Genomic DNA, 15,133 nt, shown 5'->3' on the forward strand with positions numbered 1-15,133 from the left:
CTGAGTTTCCATTAGGATCAACAGTTCTATGTCAGTTTCTGACACGGGGTGTTGATGTGTCGCCATCTTGTTGCATCCTGGGGTTTCCCAGGCGTTCTGAGAAGGTCACACGCCCGAGTTTTAGCACGGCTCGGCTGATACTGCCAGAGTATGTCTGTAGCGTGTGCTGGCGATGTTGGGTGGCATCACGCGATCGCACGCTGGTTATATCCCCGGCCTGCCGGAAGAAGGCGCCATGATCCATGACCCACAGGGGAAGGCTGACCATGTCGACGAGGTCTCTCCCCCAAGCCAGCTGGAGCCTTACAGGAGCCGCTTCCATTTACACGGCTTCCTTGCTGAACAGATGACAACCCCCCAGGATCCGCTAGGTGGGTTGTTCTTTGTGTTTCACTGAGAACTCCCCCGGTATCACATAGGGCCAATGGCTTTCAGCAACACGCAGCGAACAGGTTTATTCTCCCCTGTCCATGATGTCCTCCACATGGGTGGGTCCATCTTAATTACCCCCACACAACTGACAGCTTTACTGCATCTGCAAACAGGCTGAAAGACCACTAATTAAACTTGGGGCGGGGGCGGGGGAGGGGGGGGCGTTTACAGGAGGTCATTGTGCATGACCTGTAGGAGACTGGGGTCAAAAAGCAAAAATATACATTTCAGGTACCTCTATGAGTGTAGAAATAATCGCATGTGTATGTTAAATGTATCATTACTTAAGTGTTACACACATAGGTTTTGCTTATTTACATACTGCTTCGGCACATTCTTTGCTCCAAAAAAGACAAAATAATGTTAATACAAAAATGAAATATTTAAAAATGTACATGATTAGGGTTAATTACGTATTAAACTGGGGAAAAACTGCAGAACCGCACAGGGCTGATCCTAGGGATCAAACGTAAAGGTTTTTCTTTTTCAGTTGTAGTGTTAAATCTCCCACATTACGTGTTGTTAATATTTATCTCATTTTTGGTGATTTATTTCAAAAACAAACTGTCAACACCTGCACCTCCAGTGGATGGGTTTTAGGTGGATATTACATGGGGTCAGATGCATTTCTAGGTATTGAAAAAATCAGGGGCTAAGTCAAGTTTACCTGGAGCTGGCATCCGGGGTACAATGCTCGAGTGATCAGACTTAACGACGCCCATGCATGGGGTTAGTAACCTGGAGGAAAAAATATACAAGCTTATAGAAGCGATTTTTGGAGGAAAAAATAATGTGGCGAATAAAGAATCATTAAACTTTTAACCCATTTCCGGAACATTGGTATAAGTGGTTTCGTTTATCCACATGCCTGTGTTCCATACTTAGAGCATTTAAGGACTGGGGTCGTGTCGCCATTTGTTCAGTCGGAGGCGGCCGAAAAGCCGCTCTGTCCCGCACTCGGAGCTGGAATGCACACAGTGTCATTAATATCCGAGATCCTGCAGAGGGCAGAATTTTACCGCACGTAAATCTGAAAGTGCATCGAAGCGGTGCATGGCTGCAACCCGCGCGTGACTGCCTTCTCTCTCCGATTCAAAGAAAAAGAACAAAACTCTATGCCAAGGAAGACATCATTCACCCTACTCGCTCTGATTGAGAGGTGAGGATGGGCATCAGTCCGTAGCAAACTTGGGTTCCTGTAAAACTTTACGTCGTTCGCATGTACATTGAAATTAATCTAATTTCGTCGAAGGAAAAGGGGCATGAAAGGGATACTGCTTTCTATCGTCCCTCGCACCTCCTGACGCCCGCATTGCTTGATTTTTTTTACCCAATAATTGAATAGTGCGGATGTCAGGATACATTCAGTCTTACATTGCAGTACTTCATGATTATTGATTGATTATTTTCATTATAGCCTACCAGAACAGTCTGGTTGTACTTCTGGGAAAAAGAGGAAATAGTTAATAGTTCTGAAACCGGAATCCTTATGTGTAGAAACATCGGCTTCGGCTCAATGATCTACTGATAGGTGGGAGTTCACGGTGCCGTCAGACCGAGAGGAAGATGAGGGAGTGACGAAGAGTGGAGACGGGACACGGCGAGGAGCGCCGCCGTCCCCTGGGAGGAAATTAAGAAAGTATGCAATCTCCTGGTGTGTCAGGTGCCCGGCCTTTGGTGCCATCGTTTCGGCGCTTTCCCTAATTAGTTTCGCTAGAACGGCAGCTCCCACGTTGTAATTATACGTATCTTTTATGTTTTTTGTGCTCTATTTTTGGTTTCCCATTACTTGTTTAGTATTCAACAGTCACGCTGTGTTTGATCTATTGAATCTGACAGCGACTGATATCGTACGTTTCAATTTGCCCCCCTAATGATACGTCAATTACAGATGATGAATTAATATAATTATAAGGAAATAGAAATAGACCGTGCAGTATGAGAGTCGGAGCTGTTAGGAAATCATTGCGTGCGTCGTTGCAGTTCATGTTGTTGCAGTTCATTTATCGCTTGATTTCACTGATGCTTAAGCGAAGGAACGTGGAGAAATGCTTTTTAGCAGACGAAATATGTCTCCGTGCCGGCTAGTCTAATTAATTGCATAGGGCTTGGCCGTCTTTTCAGATGTAAATAAGTAGCGAAGGCTCTCACGCAGGGTTTCGTTCGGGGTTTTTCTAGAAAGCCTTTAAGAATTGCCTCACTGGGACATAAGAAATGAAATGATCACTTATTTCTTTTAAAACGCCGTTTGAAATCCTCCGGCCGTCAACCTCGCCGATTGTCGGCAAGATGAGGCTCTTGCGCCCTGCTGCTCCGGCCTGTCAGCCGGGGTGCCCCCGACTTCATCACGTCTCATCTTCCGCATGCCGCTGTCTTCTCCATCTCTTACCCCAGCCTTTCGAAACTTGCCTAAAACCTTTTTTCTCTCTTTCTTTAAAAACTCTGCACGGCCAGGGGTTGGAGAAAAAAAATGGGGCAGGAGAAGGGTTGAGGGACAAACTAGCAAAAGGTTATGCTTTACATCATTTATCAGGAGATTAAAGCGGCCATAAAATAGGGGCATTTTTTAGTAACCTTTTTTCTCAGGGGGCTCAAACAAAGTTTTCCAAGAAGAATTTGCTCATGGCCAAGGGATTAGCCGTGCACTCCAACTGGCTCAGTGGTCTTGTTTTCTTTTAATATAGCAGAGGTCCCCCGTGCTGTGCCTGGGAGGGGCTCATGGTGTAGCATGGACTGGGTTTGTGCTGGGGGCCAGGCAGGGGTTGGGTCTGGCTGGGCTGGGCTGGGCTGGGCTGGTGCACGAAAGAGGTGCTGGTCACATCTGCATCCCACGCGTGTTTCAGCAGCCTGGCTCCCCCCCGCCACTCTGAATGCTCCCGGTATTCCATATGTTTCAAAACATGACGGGAGGGAGGTCAGCCTGGCAGAATTACCCATAATCCACCCAGCTGAGCTCCGCACACCTCAGCATTCCAAACTTATGTCTCAAAGCCATCTAGTAGCTTTCGGTTTTTAAATATTTTTGTTTTTCTTTCCTTTCCTTTATGAAATGTTGATGCATATTATGCTTATTAATATAATATGCTTGCAAAATAACCTGGTCGTATTTCAAACAAAAGCAGACTATCGGCAAAAACATGGCAATGAATATGTCACTTGTTTTTTAGGGTTCTAAGGTGTAGGTAAAGAGTTGTTAAATTTGAAAGTAGATTTTGGGTTCTTTATCTTTTTATTGTACTTTTGTGGTCCATATAGGACCTTCACAGTTCTTTACCTGTACATTTGTTGTTGACATTCATTTATGTCATTTGGTGTGTTGGTGTAACTGGTGACAGTCACTATAATGTATACAGTAGCTGGCTGTAGACTTGGTGTTAGCTGTTGGAAAGATGTGAAGGTCATAACTAATTTCCCTTCTGTTTACCATCTTCCAGGCATCACCTGTTCACCTGAAAAGAATCACCTTTGGGGTGGGCGGGCGGGGGTATAGATTCTGAAGGAATTCCTCCAGGGGACTTCCCCAAGATGATGGGAGTAGTTGTGACCTGCAGTTCCTCGCTGTGGTCGGCAGTCACTGAAGTCGATGACTGCCCCCCTTTAATGTCGACCCATAAATAAACCCAGCAGGAATTAACTGAATTGATTTCCAGAAGAATTGAGAAGTGGTGGAGATTTATGGCACTGGCTGGCTTTTGCGCAGTGCGGTAAATCACCCCCGGTCTGATTTGTTTCTCCCCCTCGTTCTCTGTCAGCCCCCGCCTCATTTTCCCCACTCTCATGTTCTCCTCTTCTCCTCCTTTACACACTCTCTCCATCTGCTACCTTCACTTTCCCCCTGTGCCTGGTGAGAGGAGCTGATCCCTCACCGCTGGCCATAACATTAAAATAAAATGAAAAGAACCCCCCCCCCCTTTAATGTGAGTGTTGTTGAAGTTGAACTTCTGGAACCTAGTGGGATTGGATTGTGGTTTCTCATGCCTCAGGAATGAAGGACAACATGCGAGGGTGTTTCCGTTTGGGAGAGGAGCAGGGAGAGGGCGAGTGGTGGTTAAAGGAGTGTCTAATAGGAGACAGGAGTCGGGCGGGAGCGAGCTGCTCTGATGGGACCCTGACCGTTTTATTTCGAACCTTGGGCCCGCAAGCACGTCACATCTGACCGGCGTAAAAATCATTTGGACTGGAGGCTGGACCGCTTCCCAGATCTCAGGAGAAAGGCCTTCTAATTAATGCAGTTAATTAATCTGCCGTCAACCTGCTAAGTCCTTGGTAAATTAACAGCTGCATTGATCACAGCCTCTAACTCGTCCCGAGTCCCACATGGCCAGACTGTACGTTGGCAGCTGTTTAGCCCGGCACCTTGGCCCTGGTCATGGCGTGTGACCGCCATGCTTCCAGAGAGCCCTCCTTGGCCGTGGGCTTCCGTAGGCCGCCGTTCATTCCGAGTTCTTATTTTTTCATTTTTAAATACGGTGCAGGTGCACAGCCCCCAGGGACAGCGAGATGCTCAGAAGGCCTTTGTGTTTTTCATTTCCGTCTAGAGGTTGGTGGGGGGGGGGGGGGGGGATTGTCTTTAAAGCATTCCTCACCGTTTGGGGGAGCCGAGGACCACTGCCTACGAGCCTGGAATGCGGCTGTGGAATGCACGCTATCACAAGTGCCACAGCAATGGGCCCCCTCGGCCGGGCCCCACGTACTGGGGGCGCAGGGGGTGGGTTCATTGAGTGGTCCTGATGGGCTTGCCTGTCCTGAGAGGTGCCGTGTCCCAGCTGCAGCAAGAGCCTCTAATTTTAGATCTGCAACTTTTAGATGAGCAGTGTTGTCATCTGAATCACAGCAGGGCCTTCTTAGCTGTCACATGGAGTTTGGCTTTCTCTCAGCGACATGCTGATACACCCCTCCCAAAACAATGCATGCGGACAGATCCGCAGAACTGCTGTTTGTTCCGGACTGCGGCGACACAGGGTAGGGTAGGGTTGGGGGGGTGGGGGGGATGTGTCAGCCATAGGCGGCATGAGAGTGTCAGGTTATTTTCATTTACTTCAAAAGATTTTCATCTAACTCGGTTGTTTTTTTTTTTTTATATAATATTGCCTGACTGCTTCAATTACAGGTGTGTTTGCTTAATGATATGGTAGAGACTGACTTGGCTGTATCATCAGGTTCCTTTTCTAAATGTCAATTGCTGTAATCTTCCTCCTCTCGGCTGTAGAAAACTACTTATTTTCTGCAAAATTACTTGGAAGTGTTTTAGTCATCCTACTGCAGAATTGAATTCTGCCTTAGCTTGAGTCACAATTGTCTGAGGTTTATTTTATATGAAATTGCATTTAATTTTAAGTGAATTTTTTTTTTACAGTTCAGTCTGGCAACCAAAGAAATGGTAGAAATGTTTTTCTTAGCAGAGTAATACAAAAAGGATTATTACTGTACAAGTGATGACCTCACCAGATGCCCGGTTTTCCTGTGAGTAATCTGCTGTGAGTAATCTCACGGAATCTCCTGGAAAAGACAAAGATAAAGCCTGTTTCATTTGTTACTACTAATTGTCCAGTGTTGGATGCTGGACTTCCTTCGTTCCATTGAGAAGGATGTTTACTCGCTGATGGGAAGGGTTTTGAAGCCTCTCTGTAGCATGTGAGGATATGACATATCTGCTGGCCAGAGAGGGGGTCCCCCTCATTGACGTGAGTCCCTTATGCTGTCTCCTTTCTGGAGATCAGAAAAGAATAACCTACCGACCACCGTCAGGGCACACAGAATGAGTGACACCCCAACAGGACTAAACAAATACACTTCATTCATCTTCCACAAACACCAAGTATCTCCAAAGTGCATGTTTGGGCTGTAGCTTGGCATCCTTAGAGAGGTGGGACAGTCCGACAGTTATTTTATGATCTTTTTTGCACAGTCATTTCCCTGGGCGTCACTTGTCTTGCTTCTGCACTTGACATGTAGGCACATTCGGGCGTGCAACTGAGCAGAGACAAAACCAGGAGGTGCTGCTCTTGGTAACAGGGAAGGAATTTTTTACTCCATACATTGCAAAAGAAAAGGATTCTGCCAGTTCTGGTACCTCAAATGAGGCTTTTTCAACATCACTCTCTGTAAATGCTGATTGCATGAGAATCCTGTGAGCCAGCAAATCTTCTAATGGACAATACTTGCTGAATTCTCCCAAAGATTGGGGAAAACTACATACATACACAAACAAACAGGCTCACACCTTACACATGTACTGCTGGATGACACATTTTTGGCACACACTAGTTGTGCTCCTTCATCCCCTGGAACTTGGAAAAACCCACAACTTGGTGGTGATTTTTACAGAAACAAGGCAAGTCATATGGATTGGTTGGTCCGTTGCCGCCCTACTGGGCAGCAGCTGTAATGTCCTCTCCATCTTCCAGCACCCTGGTCCTGCCAGCTCTGGGTGTCTGGGGTGGGCTGCGACCCATCAGCTAAACTCCAGGAAAAGATCCTTCTCGAAAGCAACCTGGTGAGCAAGACCAGCAGCGTGTCGCTCGGCCACAGTGGCAGGGCCAGGCGACAGGCGTGGAAGCGATCAGGTTCGGGAAGAGGGTGCCCGGTGTCTCAGATTGCATATTTGTTACGTGCTTGAGAGCATGATGAACGGCCGCGCAGCCACACAGTTCGGGAGCCAGCCGCTAACCTGGCTTCCAGTCACACCCTCCCGCCACGCCAAGCCCCGAGGTCGCGAGCCGGGCCCCGCCCTGACGATGTCACAACGCCTCCATGGATACGATTTAATTGAGAAAATGCAGACAGGAATTAAAAATAAAACAGGAAACAGCTGCCATTGGTTAAGCCCCCCCCACCCCCAGTACTTATTGTTTTAAATGACCTGGAGCAGTGCTCACATACAGCCTAGAAACATGGATGTATCTATATTAAAATATATGTTTGGTTTGTTTTGTCTGGGTCTTGCCATTATAATCTATTGTCAGTGTTTTGTTTTTATCTTCTCACAAAAGTGGTTTGACTTAGACATATTCATAACTTGTTGGGTTTTTTTGTCAGGTTGCAACAGTTCAGGACTTCTAAGAGCCCTTGCCAACAGCATTTTCTGTCACTACTATGTTTTCTACGTTTTAATGAACGAAAGATACAATATATGGCTGTGGCTTTGGTATTTGGTGCCTAGTGCAAACTGATACCGAAGGCAACGGTGGAGATCCTCAGCCTACATTGTTATGATGTCACTCATTATTCCACACCCCTCTCAGTTGACACCACGGCCCTACGCCAAATTGGTGCGAAAAGTATGAAACTGGAAAAGTGCGATCTGAAAGTGAAAAAAGATCTGAAAGTAAAAAATCTGGAAATGAAAAAAATAAGACTTGAAACTGTAAAAGAAAAAAAAAAAGATCTGAGTCTGAATTAGAATTTTGCAGCTAAAGAAATAACCTCAAATATAAAAATTTATATGAAAGTGAAAAATGAAAACAAAAATCCAGAACCGAATCAAAATTATATTTAAACCGAAAAAAAAACTTTCAAAACACTTAGTTTGAATATATTGTGTTTTATTTTTAAAACTTCCCTTCAGTCAGCACAGTGTCTAGATGTGTTCATTCAGTCTCAGAGCAGCACAGTTCCTAACTGGGCCCATTGCCTCTCATGGCACAGGGTGTCTGAGACTCCCTTGACTCAAATCCAAAGTCTTTGACCCCCTTAACTCTTCCAACATTTACGTTCAGGTAGAGCTGCACTGTGGGGTATGAATGTGTATGATTACTGCGGTAAGTCTTAAAGCGCTGGCTTGACACCTCTGAAATAGAGCAGCATGGAGTCCAGCACTTTAGGCAGTTGATACAAGTATATAGGGTGACATTTTTGCATTAATGGACAAATTGAGCCTGAAAATTTATTCTGGTTGCTGTAGATTTGGTCACAGCAAGAGACTCAGTATAACCAATGTCTCTGTAGCTTAGATTCAGTCTTAATTAACTTCTTTATCTCATCAGGTATTTTAATTTTGTTTAAGTCATACATGATTTCTAATTAGATTTTTTTTGGTAATTGCTTGTCTCAGGGCAAAATGCTTCACTGTCAAAGCTGTGCTTTTCCCTTGTATATAATCCTAAGATGTGAGGACTCATTCATCTGAGACTGAGTGCAGAATCACCTGACAGTAGAAATAGGCTTATTTAACAAGCCTTCTCTTTTCAGGGGTGGATGGGCACATGAGGAGGTTTGGCCAGCAAAAATTAAATGAAGGAGAAAATTGAGGAAATCGCACAGAATAAACTCACACAGGACTGATGTGTGTGGGCTGAACTGGGAATCAGATGTGGGGCCCAACAACAATCTGGTATTGCTGGGAAAGCAAACAAGCATAGCAATATATAGATGTTGCTGAGAATGAGGGACAGGTGGAACAAGTTAATATGAACATAGTAACCTAAGCCTTCCTTGCCAAGATGGGTCAAGGCCCTCCCTCCCTCCCACTTCACGAGAAGCCAACAGGAAGAAGGATTTTGCAAAACATTTTTTAATTATCCGGAGGTTGACGTGTTACTGTCATTATGGCCATGAAGCAGCCTTGCCGCAAGTCTTATTTGTCGGTAAAGACGTGAGACAATGACAATGACATTATCAGACATACTTCAGAGATACTTCAGGTTTTGCTAGTGTTGGGGGGTTGGGGAGGAGGGAACAGATAATCATGATTGTGTTTGAGAAGTACCATGGTATCCCTGTAGCACTTAAATGAGAGCAGCTGTGGAGAGGAAACAGACGAATTCCCTGATAACAAGGCTCTGTTTGGATAACGCTGGCCGTCAGTCACTGTGCTCCCTAACCTGCAGTTTATGCACCATTGTTACCACAGTCGCCATTGTTGCCTATTCTTAGAATGCTGGGGCTTCTAGAAGGTTCTACTTCTGGTTTTTATGGTCCAGATGCGTAATCTATTGTTTATTGTGAAGGGAAGTGACTAGAGCGTTAACAAAAGCTGAATTTCTGCCCTGTGGTAATCTTGTCGTCTTCCAGTATTAGTGCAATGGTTTATTCTGTAGTCCATCAAAAATAAATGTATTGGTAAATATGCCATTCCTTCCTGTCTGTGACAGCTCTCTAAAGCTAAAACAGACCTTTAATCCAGGTGCTCATCACACACAGTGAGAGATCCTTGTCCTCCCTACTGGGCTTTATGAGTATTTTTATTTATCTCACCTTTGCAAACCATGTGCAGCCCCCCCCCCCCGCCTCCGTCCTCCACCCCCCACCCCTCTGAGCAGACTGCCTCCCCCGCTCGCCTCCCTCCTGCTCTTCCTGACCCCGCTGAGTCCACCTTCTGAATTAAGAAGGTCAGCACCATAGATAAAGGTGTGAGGAGCCGCTCAGGAATCACAGTGCAGCTGATAGTGACTCCTGATAGAAAGGAGGAAAAAAGTGAGAGAGAGGGAGATTAAAGAGAGATAAAAGGCTGCCGCCTTGATATAAATGTTTGCCGGGAGTGTAATGTGGAGAAGCTTACAGTACACAGGGCTGCATAGGAATGAACAGAGATCAACAAGACAGAATATAGACACTTTGCATTCTGGCTGATTTTTCCCTCCGCCGAGTAGCACTGAGTGCACTAACTACACCATAAGTCCTGCTCGAACTCCACCAGACCGACGTCCTTGTAGCCACAGTGGCAATAAAGGTTATCTTGAAATAGAATTCCCCAGACTGAGAAAAAGGTCACGAATGTCGGCTTTAATTACTGTAAACTCGTGCAAACTGCTGCGCGCTTTCCTGTTTCATTTACCTGACTGCGTCCACTTCCATGCCTTGTCTCTAGTGTCCCGAATGCAGGCTGTTTTTAACTGTTTGGCTGCGGCCTGATTAATGTGGCCTCAGTGCGCCTTGCGACTGAGGGCAAGGGCGGCCTGCACGTCAGCCGTGTAAACTTCAGCGAATAACCAGACAGGCATCAGGTTTTGGGAAGGGCTACGGCAGGGTGTGCGATCAGGCATTGGGATCTGGGTGTGTTCTGGGCCTGAAAGAAAAAAAAACATTTTTCTATGATCAGTAATAAAGTCACAAGAATGAATGGGCTTGTCACCTGAATGACTAGCCTAGGAGATTGAGCTAGTGCCCGTCTGTGCCGTGTTGTTAGATGTGAGCCATGTGGTTGGTGAAGGAATGATTGGAGAATTTAGGTGGGCAGATTTACAGACCATTGCTGATTTGACCTGACTACAAGCAGTAATGTACACAATGGGAAATAGGTCAAATAAGGCCCTGATTGATGAATTTTAAAGCGTCGTTTTCCATCATCACTGCCGTGTTCTGGGACGACCATGAGTTGGAGACATGTTGGCGTATTCATGACCTGCTAAGGAAGCGAGTTGTGACACGGCCTGCTCATCCTCGAGATAGGACCAAGACAAAACCGTAGGATAAAGTAACTAAATCGCTAATCAGCCCTCATCAGCAGTGCTGTCCTGTAAATCATCTGTTGTGAAACAACCAAAAAAAAAAAAACAAAGTTGCAGATGAAGTCAATGGGAGTGCCAGAATGCTCTATTATTGTGACTGGGAGTGAAAAGGGAGTCAACGTGCTCTGGTGAGTAACACACCCAGAAACGAACAGAGCAGTGCGTTACCCACATACCTTAGTGCACACCCACACAAAGCGCACTGCTCCCCTTCTGGTGAGAGCTAGCAGCTCACAGGGCTAAATGCTGTTAGCGGTGTTGACTGCTCTTTTATGTCCTCAGTCAGTCATTGACTTGTGCAGTAAGGGAATAGGGTTAGTTTCTTTGGTGTTTTCTCCAAATGCTAACAGGTCTTAATGCTTCATGCTTGCACATTCGAATGGATGTTTTAAAGTGGGCTGTTCTGGATATTTGTCAGCTAGCCTGTTTAGCCCCGGAGTGCTTACCATCTGTTGTTATAATTTAGTTAAATAATTTCCATGCAAGGTGTGGAGTGAGTCCTCCTAATTCTAGTGGACACTTCATGTCATAAAATAAATAGTGAATATTAGATATGCAGAAGAGACATCAATAAACACCTCCAAAAAAAAAAAAGACGTTTCACTGGAATGGTGTCTTCATTTGGGTACGGCATTGGAGATCGGTGAGGAGGAAACAGACCACACAGTTCCAGATTCAGTGCAGTGTGACTTTTGCTGGAAAACAAGACAGGCATCAAGTTTTGGGATGGGCTACAGCAGAGTGTGGGATCAGGCATTGGGATCTGGGTGTGTTCTGGGCTTAAGAGGAACAGAACATTTTTATATGGTAAGTAATAAAGTACAGGTCAAGAGAAAGAATTGCATTGTAGCCTGACTCTGTCCCACCTGGGAGATCAGCCGCCTTCCATATCAGGATCATAAATCTGAAGGCATTGCATCTGAAGCAGACCATTCTGTGTTTTGTGTTGTCGTCTGGCAGTGTCAGTCTCGATGGCGTTGTTTGGCTAGGATTCATTCTCTCTGCACCTCGTTTATCGATTCATTTACTATTGATTCACATGGCATTTATTGTCCAGGCAGCACTGAAAATTACTGCGACTGTCTGTTAGTGGGAATCCCGGCTCCTTTTTTAGTGGAACAGGTTCTGCCAAAGTGCCCTAAGTGTGGAAATTGGCTCTCCACCTCACATTGTCCTCAGGTGAGCAAGATTACGAAATAAGATACAGTCACGACCTGAAGAAGCAGGTAGTCTGATGGTGAAAATGGTGGCTTTGCTATGTGAAGCTTTTGATGAGGTTTATAACTCTATGTGGCTACTCCCTTAATCTAAATCACTATAATCAAATGCATAAGAATTGTATGCTGCTTTGGATAAAAACATTAGCATAGAAACTACATTCATGCATTCGGGGGGGGGGGGGCTCCGGAGCCGATACCAATTAGCATGAATCCAGAGTAAATAAAGTGCCAGTGTAAATTTCTTCAGTATAAATTTCACAGTTCAAAATTACATTAACTGGGAAATAAAACATCACACTAATAGTGTGACTTCACCCACAGCCATGTGGTTAAAATCTAGTGGGATTTTGTGCGCAGTGCTGAAGGCTTAATAAGCGAAACGTTAGCAAGCGAAAGTAGAAAACAATGTGTGGCAGTCAGTGGTATGAGATTTATCGCGTTTCCAAACGGACACGCCAACGTGACCTTTCCAACCAAGATAATTAAACAGTGACATTAATAGAATTGAATGGAGTCTTTGCATCACCGCTGTTTTGCCATTTTGATAAATATAGGAGGCTCCCTCCTTCCCATGCATCCGCAGTCCCGACTACAGAACCAGGCAGCCGATTGCTTGTTCAATAATTCAAGTACTTCTTTTGGCAAAATCTTATTTTCTCTTTTAAGCTGCACAGGCCCATTAAAGTAATCCAGTTCCAAGAGGGGAAGAGAGTCGAAATCTCCTTAATATAGAGGGTCACTAAGATGGAGTCACAAACAGGCACCCAGAGTGAGATTAAAATAATGGCTTCAGCATGGGGGGAAATGGCGTGTTTATTTACAGGATAAACATGGGCAGGCAGTGCCCTGCTGTCCAAATAAATATTAAAAATGCACAGCACGGATGCGTCTGCAGCCACGACTTTGGAGTTGACAGCATCTCTGTGGGGTTACTGGTCATTGATGGCAGAGTTGGGTCACCAGTTGAACTGGGCCCTGTCGGAAGACGCAGGGAGGGGCAGACTGATGGGCTGCTTTGCGCCTGGTGTATGTCTCACCATGAAGCTTTAGCCCCCCCCCCCTGCCTCCCCCCCCCCTGCCCCACATGCTGTTACAGGACAAGCAGCTTTCAGCAGAATTCACACTGAGTGCTGAAGCAGGAAATACCTATTTGTTACTCGAGGCTGTTTCTGGGAAGCATGACCTATGTGGATGGAAAAATGACTTGCTGTTATTTTCCAAAAGATATAGAAGTTTATCTTAGTAACAGGACAGATATTTTTTGGGGGGTGTGGACAGGATTAAGGGTGGGTTTCATTTTCCCTTTGTGTAGTCACAGCTGCCGGTGAAATGGGTAGCAGACATTGTGGTGTAGGCCGTGCCGGCACGGGGCAGGGGTGTCACGTGAAGCGAGAGCAGCTTCCCACTCGAGATAAGAGACTGACGGGTTCTGCTAACACGGTGGGAATCCTGAAGGACTATCTGTCGTCGTTCATGAAAGACTGTGCAAAACTGTGTAATAAAACTATGCACAGAGATGGAGATACAGCCGGGTGTAACAGAGTGTCTTAAAAGCAGGTGGCTTGGTGAAAAACTCGAGAAAACAAAGTAACCTATTAATGAGTAAAAGGAGCACTGCGCAGGAATGGCTATCGGAAAATGGCTCTGAATTTCACGATTGTTAAAAGGATGTCACAGCTGCCCTGATAGAGTTGCAGTCGTTTGGTGGGGATTGTTCTGGATGTGGGGGGTGGGGGGGGCAGCAGGAAGGGGGGGACTGCAGCGGGGGTGTTCCTCTGCTTCTTCCTGGTGGGGGCCTTGCTGCAGTCCAGTCCAGATGGGGGATGGTTTCCTTGCTGCTGTTTATCTGTTTGTCAGACCGTATCCGAGGCACCGCATGGAGTGGAGTATGTGCAGTGAAGGGCCAGTGGAACGTTTACAGAGGGCCCAGAGTTAGCCACACATGTACCCGGCTGCACAAAGTGTACATACACTGCACCCAAGTGTACACAGAATACATAGAATTACATACAAGTTCAATACTCCAAAAAAACACACACAGGAGAGAGGTGTGTCTTGGCCGCATTCCCCTCAGCACACGCATGCACTCCCAGATGTGCCAGGAAATGCACGGACAGACCCAGCGTCCTGACGGCGGCCTGACCTGCACTGAGCTGCAGCGGAAGGCGGGGAGCTCCAGGCTCTGTCAATCCGCTCGCCGTGTGGCAGCATTGCGATGTCAGTTCTGAGCCTTTACCAAATTCCACAAACCCTCAAGCTCCCGCCGTGGCCCCCCTGTGCGCCGTCACTTTCAATTTGGGGCATTGGAGCTGCTTGTGGAGATGCCTTGCAGGAAAGGTCCTGCCACTGCTCTACATCCATGGATGTGCATCCTCTGAGCCTCCACCAGGGCCTTACAGTCATCATCCAGCAGAGCGGACCACAGTAATGGCGGAAGCTGCCTCACATTCCTGAGAGAGAAACAAACAGGGAGAAACGGGGGGGGGCTGGGCACGCACACAGCGAAGTGCTGTACAAACAGCATGCAGGCTGCGGAAAAGCCACTGTGGATATGCAGAAATCCCTGTTGACAGGGGCTTTGTTGGGGGGGGGGGTGCAGTGCATCACAAATGTGCTGATAAGCCACTATTTGAGATGGGGGAGGGTAACAGCCAAACCACCCCCCACCTCTGCTCATCAGAAGCTCTCAGTGCCCCTACACTCCATGCCCCCCCACCTTGCTCCCCCACCTCGCTCTCAGTGCCTCTACACCCCACGCCCCCCCCACCTTGCTCTCAGTGCCTCTACATCCCACGCTCCCCCCACCTCGCTCTCAGTGCCTCTACACCCCACGCGCCCCCACCTTGCTCTCAGTGCCTCTACATCCCACGCTCCCCCCACCTCGCTCTCAGTGCCTCTACATCCCACGCTCCCCCCACCTCGCTCTCAGTGCCTCTACACCCCACGCGCCCCCACCTTGCTCTCAGTGCCTCTACACTCCATGCCCCCCCACCTTGCTCCCCCACCTCGCTCTCAGTGCCTCTACACCCCACG

The 15,133-nt window shown here is 46.7% G+C and overlaps 1 protein-coding gene and 1 long non-coding RNA gene across 9 annotated transcripts in view; both read left to right on the forward strand.

Annotated features, from left to right (window-relative positions):
* The window catches only part of LOC111835101 (tight junction protein 1-like), a 118,156-nt gene that overhangs the window by 42,209 nt on the left and 60,814 nt on the right, over positions 1 to 15,133 (forward strand). The window lies entirely within an intron of this gene.
* LOC111835103 (uncharacterized) lies at positions 1,323 to 3,896 on the forward strand. The gene is made up of 3 exons (XR_002836160.1): positions 1,323 to 1,591; positions 1,930 to 2,071; positions 3,867 to 3,896. It is a non-coding gene; the product is annotated as an uncharacterized lncRNA (long non-coding RNA).

Source organism: Paramormyrops kingsleyae, chromosome 11, assembly GCF_048594095.1.
Source record: "Paramormyrops kingsleyae isolate MSU_618 chromosome 11, PKINGS_0.4, whole genome shotgun sequence".
Classification (NCBI taxonomy): domain Eukaryota; kingdom Metazoa; phylum Chordata; class Actinopteri; order Osteoglossiformes; family Mormyridae; genus Paramormyrops; species Paramormyrops kingsleyae.